Genomic DNA, 20,856 nt, shown 5'->3' with positions numbered 1-20,856 from the left:
ATAGTCACATGTGCGCCCAGGGAGGAGATGAGCCCCCCGTTGTGCCCAGCGGAAGAGATAAAAGAAAGGTCTTGCAAATATATCTTGCACCTCGTGCATGTCTAAGAAGGTTCCATATAAATAGAGCCATAACTTTTGCACTTGATGGCCCTTGAGCACTTTATAAGCAGCAACAGGTGGAAGGCATGTTTGAACAATTGAGCATGCTGTAATGACCATGCTTAGGAGGTCTATTATGTTCCTAATGCAAATTCCACATGCATATTTGGTTATTTCAAACAGTTTGGGCTTTCTGACTGGATTAGGGGGCTGCTAGACAGGCTAGACAATGCGACTCTATAGTATGAGAAAGAGTAAGATGGGTTTTGTTTAAGCAGTTTTGGGGAGAAGAAGTGAGGCAGCAGAAGTGCCAGCCACAGAGCCATTTTGCTCAGCTGAGTGGCGATGGGCAGCTAAAATGTTCGCACTTTGTATTTCACACAGGGTTAATGCTACCCTGAATAGCTATTTCCCCCCAGGATTGCAAAGAATTGCAGAATGTAAAAGGAAAACTAAGTTTAGAATTAGGATATACAAGGGAAAAAATGCAGATAGGTTTTTGGCACTGGACTGTGGATGAAACCCAAGCCAAGAGCGCTTTGCATTTTCTAAAGATATTTGGAAGTGAATCGAAATTGCAGAAATGCCTACCTCTGGGAACTGGGGAGCAGGGCATAGGAATCTGGAGAACTAGAAAAAAATGAAGGAGCACAGCCAAAAACTTCATATGGCTCAGCACTTGATGGTATAATGTTGCTCAGTAGGACAAGAATCACAGTCCCTGCACCACAGATGTCAGCCACTGAGGAAGGTTATTGTCTGTAATCCCTTTCCATGAAAATCAGGAAGACAATGAAGGGAAGTGCTATTGCTTTTTGAGATTAACAGAAACTTGTTAATTGCAGTTTTTCATTTCTGAATTAAAAATATATATTTGAAGAGAGACTTTATGAACTACCATCTACAACTTTCTCAGTCCTTCAATCTCACTCAGCAGCACATCCTGCATAAAATGAAAATCTGTAATCTGGAAGATGGAGGAAAACAAGTGACAAATTGTTAAATTATCATTCCAAATTATCCCCAAAAGCTCAGCTCTGCAGAACTATAGAGGCCCACATTTTAAAGGGCACAGAAAAACACATTGTCCCTTATGCTCTTTGCCCTTGAACAAATCTGATCTTAGTGTGTGCATTATTTTTGCTCTGAACTTCTAAATATGCTCCAACTGGAATTTGTGGTTAGCTTCCAAGAAGATAGAACAGGTAAAAAAAAACAACACTTAAAACATAGGAAAACGTCGATGATGTTTTCATTTTTCAAGATTTAAACAGACTTATCTGATTGATCAAGTGTAATTGAAGTGATATTTATTACCTTTCCTCCAAAACAGTGAGATTATTATATTTATTCTTCTGTTATCCAAAGAAAAGGTTTTGTAAATAAGCCATTCATTTCTATAAAATAAGTTTTTATTTTACTCAGAAAATAAGATTGAATTTTCTGGTTTATTTAGAACCTAAAAGAAAATAGGACATTCCTATTTCAAGAGCAACGTCCATTTAGAAAAAAAATATTTGAAAAAAATACCCTCAAAAATGACGGACAATCAATCACTTTTGTGATGGACTTCAATACAGGCAATTCTTTAAATGTAAATATTTATATTTGAATACTTTCTGCCTGGCTTTTCTCCTGGGTAAGTAGCAGTTCATTTTGTAGGCGCTGAACACGCAGGTTTCAAAGCTACACTGTAGAAGCCAGTGGGAGTCTTGGTACTGACTTAGGGGGAGAAGGATTAAGCTCTCAGACATTATATTGATGACTGTCTTGGAAATAAACTGTCAGCATAAACTCACCAGATGCAAGACAGGGCTTTGAGCTCATATTCATAAGTTTGTGAGCCACTTCTCCTCTTCAGTTATCCCCAGTCTTGTTCCTGTAGTGCACCTTTCATCAAGACCCTATTGAAGGGTCATTTTTCTAAAGAGCACTTAAAAAAAAAAAAATCCAGTGAGCACTTTTCTTCTTCTCACTTGTGTTCAGGAAAAGAGAATCTGTGGGTTGTTTTGTCTAGGCTTTTTTTTTAAATATATATCCATTAAAAATTTTGATGTGAATTGGCCTGTGGCCAACAACATTTCCTTGTATGAATCAATTTTAACATAGTTATTAGATTTGAATGACAGTTTCTGCAAGTGAAGTTCTTTTAACAGGCACAACAGCTCTAAAAGCAGCATAAATTTTCACAAGTCACCCTACTTTCTTTCCATTTTGTCTCCTTCTTGTCAAGACATTATTTCTAAGCATAAGGGGTAAATTCTAGTATCTTTTTCAATTAAATCTTGGCTTTCAAAGGAGTCTTAAGTCAGGCAACTCTGAAAAAGGCTCTTACTTGTCTAAATCACTTAGGCCTTGCAAGACAGGAGAAAAATGCCTAAATATCTTTAAGAATCTGGAAACTGTCAAGACTTGTGTGACCACCAACTATCCTGGTGGGCTTTGACACGAAGACCAGTACATTCAGAACTGGACTGAGATCTCTAAGCCATCTGAGAAACATGTATCATAGAAAAGAAATTGATCTCATGCCATCAATTGTTATACTCAAGCCACTTATGTGACAGTGTCAATTAATAAGTATCAGATCCAGCTAAATCCAAAATGGAAGGTTTTACATAGCATTATAAGTCATCTGTACCCTGCAGTTATACCTCCACTACAATTTACAATAAAATTACTTAGAAATAGTGAAATAAATTCAATGGGATTAGTGAAGTTATGGTCCAATCTTGATTTCACTAAGGATGTGAGACAATGGACTGAAGTTACCGTGCAAGAAACTCTGGCTCAACACCAGGAAAAACTGAAGTCACAGTCAAACACTGGAACAGGCTGCCCAAAACAGTGGTAACATCTCCATCCTTGGAGGATAGGCAAAACTGGCTGGGCAAGACACTGGGCAGCCTGTGCCGCTGCACCTGGTCCAAGCAAGAGGCTGGGCTGGAAACCCTCAAGATTCCTGTCCACCCTCAGGGAATTCTACAGCTCTAAGTCCTTCTACCTAACAGTACTGGAAAGTAGGAAATGGGATGTGTACATATCTCTCATGTACAACACCTCAAAAAGCCCCAATGCTCCCACATCAGACAGCATTTCATGCTCACAAAGACATTTTCACTGTCAATAAACTGTCACTGTATTTTCACTGTCAATAAACTTTAGTAATTTCATAATTCTCATCCAGTTTTTAGCTGGCTAAGGGTTAAGGCTGAGTGGTTCTCAAGAGCCCAGTGCCAGGTTTGTAAGGGGTTCTGCCTGGTTTTTGTCTCTGAGAGCTGCCTTTCAGCCAGCCTGTGCTCCTCTTGCTTTTCCCTGGCTTGATTCTTTGCCTCCTCTGCCTCTGAGTACATTAGATACGGAGTGTGGGGGATTTACAGTGCTGCTGGCAGTACCAGACAGAGAATAGCTTTGTAACTGTATCCCTGTCTTCCAGCAGAGAAAATCTTTGATGGAGATCTCCACTCACTAATGCACATGTAAGAACACAACCCCTCAATGCCCGCCTTTCATTAGCATTGCAGTGATAGTTATGCACACGCTGTGAGGAGAATAGTGAAGCCTGAGCACGACGTGTGTGCGTCTCTGTATGCCAGGCCAGACCCTTCCTTGGTGTAAACCTGTGTTGTTTAAATATTGCTTTATCATGCTGTGGTCATTCACGTCAGGCAAGGAGAATCTGACCTATGACATCCTGAAAAGTTTATACTTCTGAAGTAATAATATCCATAGGTCATCAAATTTTTTCTGTAAGTCACTGTTTCCTCAAAACTGAACCCAGTGGTCACAAGAAAACCTTTAAGGACATGTGTCCTTGGAGAATTATTTCTGAATAACAAAGCTGAGGTCTAAAGTTGTGACACTCATCTGTGCCTCATCTCAGAAACTAGAAATGTGCTGAGCTCTCTGGATATTTGGCTAAACACGCTAGCCAGATGATTCCCCGGTGGGCAGAGCAGTGAGAAGCATTCTGGAAGATTTGCACAACATCAAGTTACATGACATCATGCTACCTCGTCCAGGAGAGCCATAAAGAGGGTCTGAACCTCGCAGAAGATATCTGCTCCCGGAGCTTGGTGATTGCTTAGGAAATGAGCACATAGGCTGTGTCTGCAGCACTGCAGCAGAAACAGGCTGGACACGAGGGTATGGCAAACAGAAAGAAATCTAAATGTGATTTTCTGATGGCAGGTCTCCATAAATACTCTCCATTATTTTTTGAATGACTTCCAAAATTCATCCATAAACAAAAGTGGCAAAACATCAGCTCCTGGTGCACAACCCAGCAGTGAAAAGATAAAATACCTGGCTTTTCAGGGACTTATTTCTTTCTTATAGCATATTAAAGAATAGACATAATGCTTTGAGCTGTTCCTAAACATTCCTGCAGGATCCCAGCCTACAGTAGTCCTCTCAGAATTATATTCAGCAGTTGACTACTAAAGAAATGTTCTATTATTAACTAACATGTAATTAGTTCATTAAAAAATACCTCAGCTGAATACTGTGTAACATAATACAGCCTACTACTAGAGTGAGGAGATTTCGGCCCCGGCACAAATGGAAGTGAAATTACAGTGCAGAGAAGTGGAAAGGAGACAGTGCCAGCTGGCAGGGTACTAAGTGTTTCAAATTACTCTATGTTTATGACCTCTGTGTTCTTAAACAAAATTAATTAGATTATGCTATTCGAGAATCTTGGAATGCAGTGGCCACGTGCCAAACTTATCTGAACCACACATCTTAAGTTTAATTAAGATGTTCTTAATTTCTCCAGGTATTCCTTTTATACACACATATACTCAAATGTGTGTGTTTAAAGTGGTGCCTGTGGGCAATGACAAACAACAGACTGCAAATCCTGAGGTGTGTTTAAGGTGGCTGCTTGCTTAATAGGTCTTGGGGGCTAAATCCATGAAAGGGCTTGGATACGACTTCAATGTTCACCTGCTACTTTAGGTCCCCAGTCAAAAATTCTGACCCTCAGGACCCTTGTTCAGCTGCCACCTAAGTGTGTGGTGTTTATCCTTGTTGCAGGGAACTAAGCTTTCAATGTTACAGTTTTCTGTGTCTTGAAATTCTGCTTCTTACTGTAGCAAGTTGCTTTGCCTTATTAGCACTGATAATTTAGCAGCTTTCCCATGCTGAGTTGGGCTAAACTTCACCAATATCTCTGCAGATTTTGAGGTGCTGTGGAGGTGCTTACCAACAGATTGAGCACCAGTGGAACAAAGAATTCCAATGGTGCTCCTTCCTGATGCTGCTCCTGAGGTCAGAGCACCATCCACCTGCGCTATGAAAGGGATGGGTCCTTTTCCTTCACCAGCCCAGGAGATTTGAAGTCTCACCTACCATATTGCAGAGAGCATCTTCACGTTTAGAGGGTGATGTTCGGTGGGGGTGGAAGAGGGACCCTGGAGTGGGTGAGTGGGTCAGAGGTGGGAAAGAAAGGAGATGAGGAAATGCTTATTGCTCCATCAGTGCTGATGTGCTGGTTGGAGCTAGGAGAAAAGGCTCCGTCTCTTAATCATCCCAATGAATGTCACACCCGCTACTTTTCTCTGACATAGTGAACACTCCCCAGTTCTGAGGAATGCGAGAAAAGCTTCAAAGAAAGGTGAGAAAGTCCTTTGGCTGCAGAACTCCAGAGACTGGGCAGCAATGCATATTCCAGCAGAGAGTAAAATGTGTACTTGAATTTCATCAGGCTTACAACGTCTTTGATGCTTATGCTGAACTCTAAGCAACAACGGAGACAGACTACACCATACACTCCTGTAGGCACGCTTTGAAAGAATGAACAATCTTTCTTTCTTCCTTCAGCTTTGAAAGCATTCAGATGCATATCTTTTACAAGACATTTCAGGATTTTGAATTCTCAGGAGAAACACTCAAGGAAAAAAAACAACGTGCAAAACCCCCCCCCCCCCCCTTGAACTGAAGGGAAATTTAAGCTGCCCTTCATCGTCGATGTTTACTAGTGGGCAGTACTGTGGTTTTCCAATAAACATGATGGTCCTTTTTGAGGCTCTTAGGCATGTTCTTCGGCATGTAAAACTCACCTCATGCTTGAGGCCCTGTGTCAGGGCTGGTGGTTCTCCTGGGGAGGCTGGGTGCTGATGCCCACCAGTATGGATGGATAGATCTGCCAAGCTAGTGGTAGAGAAGAACTTGGGGAGTGTCCATAGCTCACAGAATTTTTTCTCAGAACAGTATGGCACAATGGTGGTACATCATTTTACATGCTCAGTGCACCAAGAATATTTGTAAACTCAGAGATCTACTTGAATGAATAGCCCCTTGAAAGGCTTGTCTGCTTGTTCTTGCGGGGCAGGCACTTTAATACTGCACTGTCTCCTGCTACTCCTAACAAGGGGTAAAGAAAAAAAATTTCATCAATGTCATACAAGAAATTGAGTTGCAAATCCTCTGGTAGAAGTAAAGGTTTCCCTTGATTTGCAGTTTCCTTATTCCTCTGTGTACCATTGAATTGGCAGAGAAAGTGTAAAAAGAAATCTTTGTGACTGTTAAGTAGCTGCCATTTTGGCTAAGAAAAACAGATCTGGCGGCTCAACACTACCTGTTCAGACTGAAGGGACCTCTCTTCAATAAACATAGACCAAAGCAGTCATCTGTAGCAAATACACATTAGTTATCACATGTGATGGGAAAGTTTTTAAGGGCCACTGCCATGAAAAATTAATCATGTTAAATCTTGATCATATGTTCTCTGAAACAGCTGGCTGCTTGTCCCCAGGATTTGGATTCAATAACCTTTTGCTGAAAACACGTCCTTAAATACACGCTACTGAATTAGATTAAAAAAGTTTTATGCTGTGACCCTCAGAATTTCTCTCATTTTCATTGTGCAGAATGCAATACAGGCAGCACATTCAGTCAATTTTGTTGTTTCTCTTAAATGTATTCTCATATTCCTATATTTTCTCTTGACATGGGTCTTCCTCTCAAAAGGTTGTAATTCTCCAGTCACAGCCTACCATAAAAAATTATATTAAAAATGCTAAAACATCATCAAACTTTACAAAAGGAAACTTCAAAGCAACCTGTCTTCTATGTCTACTGTGGCAGTTATTTTTTTTTTTTTTTTAATATCAGAGAATTGTTTTTTTCTGTGAAGCTCACTTAAATGAAACTGTACCTAAGATGGTTTCTTTGGAGCAATTGAAAAACTGAGAGATAAAGTTATAGATCTTATAGATAACATCCTTACTTGCAAAGAGAAACTTTTCACCAGTTCTGTTTCTCAAGGTGTTTTTTTTTAGTTTGTGTTTTGGGTTGGTTTGTTGTTTGGACATTTTCTGGCTGTTACTCATAACAGAGTTAAAAGCTAGCTAAGAAAGGTAAAGACAGCCTTCTCCACATGAAGCTGAACCTGCTTTTCTAGCTCCCATAATCTTCTCAGACCTCCTGGACCACAGCTGGCTGCTTCACGGTCTGCATGTCTGAGTTGGGGTAAGGTGAAGAATGTGTTGGACTGGTACAAACCTTTTACCTCTGTGCAAGGGTGTAGCTTCACTAAAACACTATTGTTTCCTCCTCTTTGACAGGAACTTTTCAACTGATAGATTAGCAAATAAAATGCCTCTGCTATAGAAAGAGAATAAAAATTGCTTTGGCAGAATGTTGTGTTGTTGACAGGTGATTTTTCTAAGAAAAGTACTTGCCTAGGGGTAATGGGCATCATAGGATACTGTTTTATTCCAGATTAATGCCAGGCTTTGCAGAGTAAAACAGGGTCCTTTGAATTCAGCAAGCCATTATTTAAAATAGAAAACAATTATCCTGTGTTCTGGGTAATGTCTGGCAAAAAATAATTTGATTAACCAAATATGAGAACGATAGGAAGTGTTGGTGTTGGCTCGTCCCAGTATTTTCCAAACACTAGAGTACAGTAGTTATGCAATACATTTCCATGCAATGAAAGACTTTTTTTTCCCATGCTGTAAAATGGACGATACTTATATCATTGTCGTAAATATATAAGAGGGGGCTGCTGCTTTTCATTGCCTTCATTTTTTATCCTGACATCTGGACAGTTTCAGTGTGGCCAAAATTATTCCCACAAGCATAACTTTTGTTCTTTCCCTCATGGCTCCCTGACTCCTGGAGAACTCAGGTCCTTGTTGTCACGCCTAGCAGTAGTCTGATTTGGAAGTTTTATATGAAGCATGTTCAAAATTAGTGCTTTAACAAAAGCTGTGGGAAATGGAATGTGCTTGGGATCCAAAAAGCACAAAAGCAAAGGTGGGACATGGGCTGATTGTGCAGAAACAGAATTTCTGCCACAGATTTCAAACCCATGCACCTTTCCACTCACACAGGAAAAGGAAAATAACATCAGAATCAAGCCAATACTCACCCAAAGTAAAAAACCTCCAAGCCCAAAAGACCAAGGAGTGCAAACCAGCACTCTAAGGGGAAATATTTCAAAATACTCTTATGTCTTCTTCTGTTTCATATCCAAATACAAACTCATATATTTCTTTGTCTGCTGAAATAACTTTTTTTTCCTCTGCTGCCCTTCTTTTCTTTTTTTTTTTTTTTTTTATTTCTCTACCCTGAAACTCCCATTTATTTACCAATGTCTATTCTTGGACAATCTGTTTTGTTCTTTCCCTTCCTGAAGATGCAGAATACTATTTCTATATACTATTAAAAAGAAATGAAGAATTGTGTGATTCTCCCTAATTTTCTCCAAGCAAGAGGCAAGCAGTCACAGTGCACTCTCCTAGGCCTGGGCCAAAGAGATGTACAACCTCTTTAAAAATCTGTCTCAGCAGCAGCAGCCCCTGCCAGCTCTCTGCCCATCACAGCCAAGGAGGTGAGTCCAGGACAGAGTGCTCTTGGAAGGGGCTTCTTTGCAGTTGGGAATTCTGGCAGGCTTTGTACAGATCTTTTAGCTACAACTGTTTAAGATTATTTAGTGGCTTTTAAACATTGTTCATGCCCATTCCAAACAAGCCCACAGAACATCTGCACAGTGTCTGCTAGCTGTGCTCAGGGAGTGTACCAACAATCCTATATTGTTCTAAGCAAACATATATCAGTCCAGATTTTTTTCCTGCATCTTACTGTCCTCCTTGAGCATTGAGGAAGCTGTGACCTTTCATTGATTCAGGCATGGAAACTATAATAGTAATACTGAGCAGTTATATTTGCTTTGGAAAAGTAATCCTATTGTTCTTCTCTTTTAAAGCTTAAACTAACAGTCAGCATGAATGTCATCTTTATAAAACGATAGGAAACCTACAGTGTCTGGTATTAATAAATGCCTCAGTGTTCAGAGCCTGAACAGGGTTGGGACTGAAAGGAGAGAATGAAGTCCTCATGACAGAACTCAGGGGTAGTCTCTCTTGTGAGTATTTTTATGAGATGCAACTGCTACAGAAGTGCATCCTGTGCATCCCAAGGCAATCAGTTTGCTCGTCAAGGGAGCACAGTGATAATTTATTCCTGACAGGAGAGGAGAATCCATAATGGTGGTCTGAACTGCCACTGCTGTTTGCTGACTCAGTTTGAGTCTCCCCTGAACCGCTGATGGTACGATCAGAGGAAGAATTCCTGCTGGGAAAAGATGGGGACAGGTAGCAGCATCACTGAAATCAGTGAGCCCTGCACTACATCATAGTCTATCCCAAACACTGCTGAATTTTACTTTTTGTAGGATCATGCAATAGTCTTGAAGTGCAAGCAACAAGATCTTAATAAGGATAAAGGTGACAGAAGAGAATTATGCACTGGCTGCCACTGTAATTGTGGACTGCAATCACTTAGAAAGTTGATCTATTTTGCCACAGTATATTTTCATCACCTACTAGCTGTTGTAATGAGTGGTAACTAAGGACAGTGGTGGGAGATTTGTCTTAAGATTATTATACTGGGCAGGGTCTCAAGAGAACCAGATTTGGTTCATGGTTCCTCTTTAGTCCTTCTGCATGGATTCAAGACAGTCACTTAATCTTTCCCAGCTCCTGTTCCCTGTCTACAAAAGAATAATGTTTTCTGTCTGTTAAAGTTGTAAGCTCTTTAGTTTCAAAGTGTAACTGCATTATATGTTTATACTGCTGAAAATACATGTGACTTTGATCTCAACAGTGGCCAACATGCAGTCATTAATAAAAATATTATTAATTAAAAGTAAAGACCTCATTACATTTTAATAGGGCTGTATTAGATAACAATGGTTGTACATACTGAATTAATGTAATTTTCACAATTGTGCTCAAAGTAGGGAATGATTTTGACTGGAAACAACTCAAACAAGCTGTGCCAGATGCTGTGAGGTCAGGAATAGCTGCTGGGTTTTATTTTGTCTCTTGATACTCTTGCAGTTCAGTCAGTAAAAGAAGGAGGTGAGAAGCATATAGAAAGTTCTGATGGTGTCCAGCACTACTTCTCTGAAGTTGGTGTTTGCTGGTAAGCAGGCATAGCTCACATTCACTGCTTTTATATGGACCTAGGAATAAATCCATCAAAGCAGACTGTATTATGGTAAAGTCAAAAGATATGTAGTTATTATGTTTTAAATCTTGTTTTCTTTTGCAAATCACTCCCAGAGCTAATTTTCACAATCTACCCATCATATACAAGCCCTAGGGGGTGTAAAAGTGGAGGCCTAGTGTGCACCTTGTTTCTGTATGAAAACGGGTTTTTCTGGATAATATTTCGTACAAGCACCGTTGTCAGGATGCCACAAACGTGTGACATTCATGCATGCCAGCTCTGGAAATGAGTTCTGCACACAGGCTTTACAGAAAGGCCTTGCTTTTGCAATGGCAGGCAGAGAGAGACAAGGAACAATACTGCCTTGCTAACAGGCTCTTCAAAAGAGCTTATGTAAGAGGAAGACTTGCACAAGAAGTTGTACATCTCTGACTCAAGCCTTCAAGAGTGCATTGTGACTGCTTGTATCTTTCTGGGAGACTATTAGGAAGAATCACAGGTTTTTTGATTTCTTTTTAATAAGATACAGGAATAATTTTTCTGTAACCTGTGATTGCCCCTTGATTGTGGCATGAATTATATTCAGAAATATCAACTGAATAACTTTGTCACAACACCAGAGCAAGTAGCCACTCTTTACTGTGTTGTCCAAGACTTTTAGATCAGTCCAAGACTTTTAAATCAGTCATCTTCTTTCTGATACTTCGCTAATCCAGGTAAGAAGAAAGTCAACACCTTACATAGATTATTTGTACTTGAAAACCTGGCAAACACAAAATGTCTGGAAAACAAAATATGAGAAGAGGGTCTTAAAATAACAACAAAAATGTGTGGGTTGGTTTTTTTTTTTAATTTAAAAAATGCAGGTATGAATTTTTCAGTTTTCCTTGACTTCTGAGTCTTCTGTGTTGTTTTTGCAGTCTTCTGCCTGCAACAAGATATGTAAAGCAAAAATATTTCAAATCTCCACGTCTAACTGCATTAGAGCTTGTTAATATCTTAAACTCATGGACTAATCAGCTGGACTACGCAGAAAGATCATGTGTGTGATGTAGCCCATGTTTTGGATTCAAATATTCATGAATTTAAAGAAATTCTAAATTCTCTAGCTGTTCTGCTCCCATAAAATAAAATTTCTGCCTGTGAGTGATGATACAATCACTCTGTAACCAATAGATTAAAAATATACGGAAATAAACAACCAGTTTGCCACAATTTTTAGTTTCAATTTTGGGTTTTTGTTCACAGCTTATGCTGTGCCTTGTGTCTCTTCCTCTTGATTCTGTGGTCTCTCTTTTAATGTGATATCAACAGGTTTAATCATTGTATAACTAGTGTTGGGCAGATGACAATAACAAAACCAGTGCATTACAAAATTTTTAAGAAGAGGAAAAAAATACAAACCATCAACTACCAAGGACAAGGAAGGTAATGGACAGAAAAAGAAGTCCAGACAGACTTCCACTTGCACAAACTCATAAACAGCACTGTAGTTGAGGTTGATGCAGTGACAGGAATCCTCACTATATGCCAGGGAAAAAAGAAATGCATGACCAGAACTGGCATAGAGTAAATCCCAGCTCTGCATAAGGAAGAAGGAGACAGCAGGTGCCATCAAGAAACATCATCATCATCATCGAGGTAAGTTCATGTGCCTCATGAATAGAAGTCTGAAAATGAGTTGGGGTTTGAGTTTGAGTTTGTTTTGGTTTTGGTTTTCCTTGATGATTCAAATTCCTGCTCTTAGTCTGCTAAACTGGAATGTTGTTATGAACGGCTCTGAGTATGGACAGGCTTGTGCCCACATAATCAGATTAGCAGTACCAGGAATGATCTCTAACCCACATAAGGATATATTTTGGCTACTTCTTGCTCTCCGAGCTACTTTGATCTGTACCCCAGACCAACACATGAGGTGAGGAGGAGAGTCCTGGTGTGACACGGTCATACTCTGTTCCTGTATCTCTCAGAAGAACTCCCTCCCACATGGTTTGTTTGTACTCAGAAATGCCACATATCTCCTTTCAGTGCCTCAAAGCACCCAGATGTGGCAAAGGGGATTATTTGGAACCCAATTCCCTTGTGAACCAGTGCAGAATGGGAACCAGCCTTGCTGCAGCTGTGTTCTCATACAAGATTTCCTGGCGTGTGAACAGCACTGACATTTCTTGTGGCTTCATTTTAGACTTTTTGCAGAGGAGGCAAAGTCACCAGCTCCTTGAAAGGAGAAGAAAGAAGACAGAGCCAAGCTTTTAGTGAAAATTAACAGTGCTGTATAAAGTCACTATTTAATACTCTGTTATGCTGTATCCATGAATCTGAGACAAGCTGCCAAAATGGGGAGTGTGAAATAGGATTTTTCTTCTATTTCATAGGAGGCATGTCTAAATACACAGAAAGAAGAGCTGAGCACATATGGATATGGCATCTGGGTGGTCAAAGAGAAGCTGTCTGTAAACTGGACTTCCTTCAAGGCTAAGGACAAGGCTAAGCCTTAGCACCCATCACTTGTTTCAAAGAGTGAGGGACACCATAACAGGATTTTGGACTTGCCTACCCCAATGACTATTGACAAATTCATGTGCTTACTATCACACCCAAAGTAAATTTTATTATGTTTAAGCGTAAGGCCAAATGAACCCCCTAATTATTATTACATCCATTTACACAGGAATCGTGTCACTCCAGCTAAATGTGTGAACATTTGGCCACTGTCTCTGCTTCCTTTTTGATGCAGAAGTTTCTGGCCTTGTTCCTAAACACTCCAGCAGAGCCATCACAACAGCAGTAGGGGACAATTTGGCAGAGTGAGACCATGTGGCTGGGAGTCTGGAGAACTGGGTTCTGGTCTGGGCTTTATCACAGATTTCCTGTGGACATGAGATGAATTCACTTAATCTCACACTCCCTTAGTTTCCTCTTTTGTAGAAGAAGGATGATAATAATCACCCACTTTGCAGAGGAGTTGTGAAGGCAATTAATGCTTCTAAAGCCTGTCGATGTCCATAAGGGTAACCACTAAATAAGCAAAATATATTACTACTATTATTTATTTTACTATGTGAATATTGCCAAAGCCTGTAAATTTCCCTCAGAGTCTGCAGATGGATTAGCTGTTCTCCTAAATACTCAAGTGAGAAAGAAACTATGGCCAAGGAAACTATTGCATCTTGCTTGAAGGAAGTACCTAATGAACAAACGGCTCATCTTGGAAAGGTAAAATTTGGACTTGAAATCCAGAGATTTGGGGTTCACAGGTCACTGCCTGTGAGCAAGCTGCTGGTTAGACCTGATGACCCACTCTGGTCCTTTCCAACCTTACCTGTTTTGTGATTCTCTGATTCTGTGGTGTAGGAACCAACGATTATTTTCAAAGACCCCATCATTTAGTGATGTGCATTTTGCTAACTTGAAAAATAAATACTAAACTTTACTAACTAATCTGACGTGTTATGGACTTCCCAAGTTCTGCCAAACAACATACAGTTTAATTAACTCAAAATCTAAATATTTTTCCACCATGTAATTATCCTTTTCACAAAACCATCCTTTTAAAATTAAGTAACATCATGATTGATACATACTAAAAAAACCCAGTGTGTATTTTGCCTGCCTAAAAAAAAATAATTTTCAGTTCTCATTACCTCATTATTATCATGAGTGCCCCAGAATTTTATGGATTATTTCTGCTGATAAGAATTTTAATTTATTATATTTATTATATTATATAATAATATAAATATCTAAATGATGGAATGATTTAACATGAAGTATCTCTTGCCACAAATATTTTGTGAGAGGTTATTTTCTGATGTGACCAGTGGCATGAACCAGTGTGTCTGTAGTACTCACTCATGCAAAACACTCAGAACTTCTTAGATCAGCTAATGTACCTGAACATTATGAACCAGAAATCATTAACATCTGCTAAACACCCATATGAATATTAAAAGTTCCCAGTATTTCACAGACATTGAAGTTTCCTGCTTGGCATTATAGAGGTATATCAACCTACTTATTAAAAGACCATAAAGCAAGAGATTTGGAATGTAAACCTTCTAAAATATATAGAAACACTTTGTTCCAAATTCAGGAGTAGGCTGGAGACCCAATGGCTGGGACAAGACACAGAAAAGCAATGCTGTCACACTTTTTCAACCCTGTGTTTGATAATGTTACAACCCCTATTTAACATCTCTTTTGGAGCTTTGTCTATTCTGCTTTTTTGTTTTAAAATTTCTGTGAAGTGTTTTTCCATGTGATTGCTCTTATGGAGTATAAGAATCACAGAGCAAAACTGAATGCACCTCCTTGTCTCATCCTGGACCAAAAAACTGTGGTCCAACATTTTTTAAAAAATATTCAATCAAAGAATTATATAAGTAATAGTAGACCAGATTAAATCATGAGCATCAAATGGGCTATGTCATATTGATATTACTGTTGTGTACACAGATATAGAGGATTTCTAATCAATAAGAAGTTTTGCAAGAAAGAAATACAAAGGCTTTAAAGCAGCACAGAAGACCAAGCCAATAAGAGAATGGGTCATAAAGATGGAAGTCCTTATTTAATTTAATTTATGTTAAATTTTAATAACCTTGCAGAGACAATAATCTGAAGTACATGATTCCAATATTCACATATTCTTTACAGTATTGACTGTCATGGGTCCAACTTCATGCCTGACTGGAAATATAAAATACATTCTGACAATCCTTACTTCCATGTAATGAAATAAATGGGTTCTTTTCTTTCTCTTCCCTGTCCAATTCCCACTACCTCACCTTAGTGTGGAATTCTATGCTTGAAATGAGAGAAAAGTGGAAAATGTCTCCTTCGCTTCCAAGGTATCAATCCAGCAAAAGCTGGAAACTTCCAGCAGATGATATTCAGCATCCGTTACCCCAAATAAATGGAATAATAAATGCAATGCTGTCTGGGCAAAGTCAAGGAGAAGATCAAAAGGGATGTTCCTTCCACCCTTAACAAGTGAAAAATATTCTTATATGTACAGTCAATGAAACAAACTGCATTCCATAAGCAAGTTCCTTTCAGCCAGCCCCACATCAAGAAATGGTAGTGAGGAATCACATGGTAAATTACCTTAAGCTAATTTAAAATAAAATTCCCCCTTCATCCAGTATCTCCTGTACATTACATTGCATTGCATTGCTACCTCAACAGGACTTCAGAGATCTACTTCAGAGATTTGTTTCTACAGAAATAAATTGCAATCTTTGGTCTGATAGTTTATCATCCAGCAGATTTACATATGCTTCAATCAATAAATCAGGCAAGGATGCTCAGTCAAGCTTATGTGATCAGATTCTGATCTAACAGGTGTTAAAAATAATGGAAACGTTATACTTCATAATTTGGTTGCCTTTTTTTTTGGCATGGCATGATAAATGCAATGAATGAATACCTCTGTATTCCTTTTGCAAACACTTCCACTGATCACACAGGTGTGGTTTCACCATCACTTGCAGCAACAAAAGGAAAAGATTCTTTTCCATGGACCCAGAACCGAAGAGATTTTTCAGTGGAAACTTCTCTCAATTCTTCTTGCAGAGCCTCTGCATTTAATGAGGGAGCAATGAAAGATCTGCACTCACTGGTCTCCGAGTATTTGGGAGTGGAATTATCCTGTACAAAGAGAGAGTGCCTGCAGCTGTCGGAGCAGAGCTCAGAGAAATATGCCAACATTTTCACAGTGCAAGAGCAGATGTGGTTGAAATTGTTGACACGAAACAAGGGCACAAGGTCAAATGCAGATTTTCCATATCAGTTTTTTCAAATGTCTTTTCCGATTAAGGCAAGGATGGTACTTGGCCAGGGAATTCAACACAAATCTTATGAAAGGCATAATTGGTCAGGAAACAGAAGCTGGTGCAATGTATTCCAGCTCGTAACAATACTACCTCATGAATAACGCTTTGGTTTATTTTTATTTCGCTTTTTAAATGTTATGAATATGTAGTACAATGCCTACTCTCAGTACTATGAATGCGTGTAAACACTCATTAATGTTAACAGGAAATGTGTATGATTTTCAAGGGAAATGCAGACTTTTCCTTCTCCTTCCACACCCTATTTTGCTAGGCAGAGTTCAAGGGGAAAACCCTAGAGGCATCCTGCTTGGACTGGTGGTTTTGATCAGAATCATTTTGCTTCGTACACTGTTTTATGGAAGAAACTTCATCTCATCTGTGCTACAGAAATATGAGATGAGACTCTTGGTCAACAGAGCCATGTACTGGGCTGAGTAGGATGCCAGCACATTCACAGTCCTGAACACTGGCAACCACAAAGCGAAGGAGACAGACCCCTAGAGGAAGGAGACTAGGTTAAAAAATCACCTTGGAAAAAAATAAAGAAATCATCTATCATCCCCTTCCCCATTTTTGAGTCTCAGAGGTGTACATGAGTCCCAAATTTCCCAGTATGATGTGAGGCTTTTCTAGAAACCCAACTTTTTAAATGAAAACTGAGATTGCCTTTTAATCCTAGAGCTGGGAGACATGAAACAATAAGGAAAGCATCAAATGTTGTGAGATTCATCATAACATCTCAGGATTTGGCAAGGCTGCATCCCAGTTTATAGCTGAGAGAACTCATATCCCCAGCAAGTGTTATTTGCTGCTGAGCACTGCACTCCTGGGTCCTGCTGCTCCAGGACACTGCCTCAAGTCAACGGAGCTCCACTTGCGTGATACCGGATCAACGCAGTGGTGAACCAGACCCCAACTTTTATTGACTTTTCAGGCAGTCTGCCACTTGGCAGGAGAACTTAGATTCAAAACATAAAAGCCATTTTTTAAAGCATGAGGGATTCACTGGTAACAGCAACTGGAAAGCTGAAATTGAAACCAAAAAGGCACAGTACCACATTACCAATTCCCTGAGCCATCTTGTCCCCCTTACTGCTTTTTTAGTCTCTATACACTGATCACAAATCTTTTTCTTTGCTCAGACAAGAAAATGGCAGTTAATGTTCCAGATTTTTTTTTTTTTTTAATGATTATTTCATAGTAGTAATATTTAAGTCATGCAATCTTATTTTCTCACAGAACTGGTTGGGGTTGTTTTTAGTTTTTCAACACTCCGAACTATTTTGAATATTTTCAATATTTTTAACTTCTGGACAAGTGACAAGTATTAAAACTATGAGCTGGATTGAGTAGCTTTTGCCAGACAGATCAAATCTCCTGAGAATTCTTTTGCTCCATTCATGGACAAGCAACCATCCATTATTTGCTGGAGTCTGTATGTGCACAGTTAAATTTTGGGTTTTGAAAAATATTCATGTTTGTGACTTGGGCATTTTCCTTCTTCAGAGAATTTTTTAAGTAAAATTCTGTTGCTCCAGAAAGCAAAATGGAAAGAGCAAAAACATTGGGGAAGCAAACAAAATTAGCATTTTTATTGCAAATTATGTCTACCTTACTAGAAAAATAAAACCTTTCTCAACAAGAAGAGTTTCTTTATTCTTGTTTTGAACATCTTCAAAAAAGGGTATATAACACACCCAAGTACATACTATAATTTACAGTAGATTTTTAGATATTTTTTCAAATTTTTTCACTTCAAGTGCTTCATGCTAAAAGTGGTACTTCCTTTATGTGCAGTTTGTTTCAATGAATCCCAGGTTTTCAGCAACAGATATTTGTTTAGGTGTGGTGGCTCACTGTTCACTAGCCCTGTGAGGTGAGTTTGGTGCTTCCACTAAACTTTGCTGAGGATAAGCCCAATAAAACAACATGTATTAGTGAGCACAGTTCCCTGCTTCTGCAACAGAGGGACCAGGTTTTAAATAGTGACAAAGGCTTAGTCAGAAGTGCTTAAGATAAGCTAACAAAACAGCATGGGGTTTCTGAGCTGCCTGCAGTTTGTCTTTCCAGTGGTAAAAAGAGAAGTTGTAATAATGCTGTCACTAATACCATCAAACAGATACCTATGGTGTTTCACTTTTTTGTTTTGTCCTGTATTTGGGATAAAAACCCCAGCAATAAGAAGCCAAGCGAGTGTTTTCTCTTGGCCCTGTGTTCTCTGATTTGTCATGTAAAAAGTGACTCAGTAGGCTGAGAAATAACCACCAAGAGGATGCCCTTTCCAGATCATTGCTCCGTGCTGAAAAAAACCTGAGGTTGGTGGATAGGTTACTGATGGGGAGGGCAATTAGAGAGATAAAATCTGATTGAAGACATGCAATAAATTTAATGCCCGTGAGGAGAACAAGACTGGGACCCTCTAAACACCCTGTTCTAAATAATCACTGTGACATCACTCTGAAATAAAGTATGGAAACAAGAATACTTTTTTTGGGTGGTTCAGGTGGTTCAGATGGTTCCATTGATTCAGCGAGAACTGAAATTAGCCTTTAAGATGATATAGAAGGAGAAATTATCAGAAGTTACTTGATCATTACTTGTTACTTATTTATTATATTATTATTATTATTGATTCCTCTCTGTCAAGCATAATGTCTAAATCTGTACTTTTGTATCTGCAGATGGAAGGGGTCACAACTGGCCGAAGGCTCGGGCAAAAGTCTGCATTAGTAGTGCTGAGTAGAAAAAGCAAAAGAGCTGCCCAAGACTGAAAATCAGTACGTAAAAATAACTTAAGAAAATAAATTTTAATTTCAAGGAGCTCCAGTCTGGGGTATGGGAAAGAGCTTGAGATTTGATTGTTGGTCCGATGGCAATTTTTTTGTGGGGCAGGGAGATGAAAGCAGGTAATGTTTATGTGGCATATCTGACCCCCTATATTCGAGTCTCATTTTAGTCAGTGGAACATTCCTTTCCTCTAGCATTTTCCTTATGTATTTAGATAGCAAAATTTACAAAGTCCATGACTACTTCATGTAAAGCCTGTGTTTATGCACTTGTAAGCATGCTGAGGGCCCTAAGAACTAATGTATAATATAACAAAATAATAGAAGGTCCCATGAAGTTCAAGGCCTTCAAAGGCCTTGAAGAGTATGGAGATAATTTTTATGGGTGGGTTTTTTTTTTGCTTGTTTGGGTTTTTTTAATTTTATCCATAACCTTCCATATCTCGCTGGCAATACAATAGACAGCTGAAGAAGCAGGTCATAGTGGACAAGAGCAGAAAGAGCAGAAATTTATTAAAGTGCCATTTCAGGCAACTCAGAAAAAGTATTCTTTTCACCCTTTACTCTGGGCACGTTCTACACACTTTTTACATAATCCTTTCATTACTTGCATCACACACTGCAGAATGAAAAGGAAAAGGAAAGATCAATTATGAGGCAGTAGTCTCCAAAACTAAGAAACTTTTCTGTTTTCAGAAAAGTTCAGAGACAAGGTAGGTGCCAGTTTCGTAAGTGCTCATTGACTTTCCTAGATGTTCTATCTCATTAATAGATCAAGACAATAGTTCTAAATTTAACTGATTGGGAAACAGGAAGAAAGTGGACTGAATACATTGTATGAAGGGCTATAATCTGAAAAGGCTACAAAAGGGCATTTTCTAGCTGAACATTTACAGTGCTGTTTTTAACAACTCTGGCTCTTTAGAATGCACAAAGAAGCAGATAACAAAGCCTGGAGGCTAAAAAATTCCCTTTTCCATTACAATATCACTGGCCAACACATGATGAAATTCAATTTGTACCCCAGACAGAGGAAAACAAATCCATTAAGATGGTGATAAAGCAACTGCCAAGGTACAACAGTTTGTGATACGATGCTTGTTGTTACACCAAATCCAGAGCATCACAGCCTTTCAGTTCCCATTTCTGCCCATTAATTTAAATGATAAAGTCAGTGGTAATTGAATGCACTATTTTAAGTGAAACAATTACCAAAGAAAGCCCAAGAAACAACTTATTTTTTATGGGATTAAGCTGTTGACTGAAATATAGAAAGGGAAAAGTAAAAGTAGTGGTAAACCTGGCTGAAAGACTTGTTTACATCTCTGTAATTTCCTGTGTTTCATCTGGTTATGAACTCCAGAGACTGAACTATTCCTTTGGGCCTCAATATGTTTCTAAGTTTTCCTTCTGTTCCCAAATATCTTAATTTAATGGCTAGTGTAAGTTTTCTTTGTGCTTTTAGATTTAAAAACACAAGTTTTACCATTTTTCTGTTAATTTTAGTGCCTTAAACAAGAAATTAAGACACCAAGGATTCCTGATTCCTTCCTAAGTGCTTGTATCCCATTCATGTGGTTAAGTGACATTCAGCACTGTTGCAAATTTAATCCACAGCCAAGCAATTGGTTGTTTCTTCATGTATAATTTATGGTATATAATTTGTATGTCCC

This window comes from Hirundo rustica, chromosome 3 (genome assembly GCF_015227805.2).
Source record: "Hirundo rustica isolate bHirRus1 chromosome 3, bHirRus1.pri.v3, whole genome shotgun sequence".
Taxonomy (NCBI): Eukaryota; Metazoa; Chordata; class Aves; order Passeriformes; family Hirundinidae; genus Hirundo; species Hirundo rustica.
This window is presented reverse-complemented; position numbering follows the sequence as displayed.